General features: G+C 38.6%; 1 protein-coding gene across 1 annotated transcript in view; it reads right to left on the reverse strand.

Moving 5' to 3' along the window:
- LOC101846458 (neuronal acetylcholine receptor subunit alpha-5) overlaps positions 1-720 on the reverse strand; it is a 70,491-nt gene extending 69,771 nt beyond the window's left edge. The window contains exon 1 of the mRNA XM_013087889.2: positions 590-720. The gene's annotated coding sequence lies outside the window, so the exon portion shown is untranslated. The remainder of the gene's footprint in view (positions 1-589) is intronic.
- Between the last annotated feature and the right edge of the window lie 972 nt (positions 721-1,692).

Genomic DNA, 1,692 nt, shown 5'->3' on the forward strand with positions numbered 1-1,692 from the left:
TTATTATTAATGTTATATTAGTATTGTTATATTATTATTACAATTATTGTTTTTGTTATTATTGTTGTTGTTTTTGTTATAGTTGTAAGAATCTACTATTACAATTAATGGTAATTAATGCTATTAGAATCTACTATCAACACACCTGTTATCATTAATTGTGTTGTTGTTTTTTTACGATTATTAAGATTAATGGCGTTTGTTGACACTGTTCTTGTTGTTGTCGTTGGTGTTGTCTTTGTGATTTGCTGGCGATGGCAATGTGAATTTTTGCATTTTCCAGTACCATAAGTTAGCCTCTGGTATCTTTCCTGTATTTGTTTGGTAGACAATGTTAGGAACATGTACACGATCGCGATACATAGTCTGAATGATTATTTCTTAGACTTCGTCGTCACAAATTATTTTTTTCTTCCTCATGCGAGCGCTCTGTTAGCTCAGTTGGTATCATTACTTACTCTTGCGGTTTCTTTCGGAGAGCTATCAGTCGCGGTCATAGAATAAAAGGGAAAACAAAACTAAGAAGAAAAAAAATAAATTTGAAGAAAAGCCCACGTTACTTTAATTCCTGTGTTAAAACAGCTCTTACCTTCACCGGCGGGTAGTCCCATAAATAAGTGATACGCCCAGAACCTTAAAGCAACGATCACGGAATCGAGAGTCAGGATCTGCCAGCGCTAGATCTCCACCAAACAGAATGGCAGAGCTGAGTGGACAATCGTACCGCACGTGAGCCCTTTCTCGGGTGCTTCTCGCTCGCGCGCGTGGCCGCTGGTGTGAGTGGACACCCCATAACACGGCACTTGCCGCTCACTCACTCACTCACCATATCACTCACGGAATTCCTTACCCACGCGCTGTGCAACTCTTTCTCTAATCAGCGCACATGATTTCCTATCTATCTATCTATCTATCTATCTATCTATCTATCTATCTATCTATCTATCTATCTATCTATCTATCTATCTATCTATCTATCTATCTAAATAATATAGAGCACATATGGCACTCAACCCCTAAAAAGCAAACTCCGGGCCCTTTACATACAGGAAAGAGCAGAAACGTATAAATAGCACATAGTATTCTAGCTTAAAATCTAGATGCACTGTATAATACGTATTTATCCCCCCCCCACAAAAAAACCCACAAAAAAACCCAACAACAACCCAGAATGACTTGAACTGACTTCAGGACGTATTATTATAGGATTTGATCTCTCAAAAATTAACAGACTGCGTATTCTAGGTCTTGGGACCATGAAATGCAAATACCCATTGCTTTTAGTTTCATTGATCGTAATAGTGATAAATTTCTGTCAGCTGGTGATCTCAAACTGCGAGCTGTAGTGTATAAAGCCGACATATTTCAGAAATAGGATGGCGCATTATCATTCAAACATTTCTGACACTGAGTGGCTTATTTGTACATAGACCTAAGCTTATTTTTCCCCCAAAAGAAATCCAATGCAGTGTCCGCAAAAGAGGCATTGCATAGTCCTGCTTTCTTTTTTTGAAAACTGAACGCGCAGCATTGTTATATTGTGTAATCCTATGCCTCGTTGTATTACTATCGAACCATCGACCAATATTGGATCTTCGATCGTTCTGTCTCTGTTCCATTCAATCTCTTCCTGTCTCTGTTTGTCTCTGATGCTTGCTATCTCTCTCTCTCTCTCTCTCTCTCTCTCTCTCT

The sequence above is a fragment of the Aplysia californica genome, unplaced genomic scaffold (assembly GCF_000002075.1).
Source record: "Aplysia californica isolate F4 #8 unplaced genomic scaffold, AplCal3.0 scaffold00654, whole genome shotgun sequence".
In the NCBI taxonomy this organism is placed as follows: Eukaryota; Metazoa; Mollusca; class Gastropoda; order Aplysiida; family Aplysiidae; genus Aplysia; species Aplysia californica.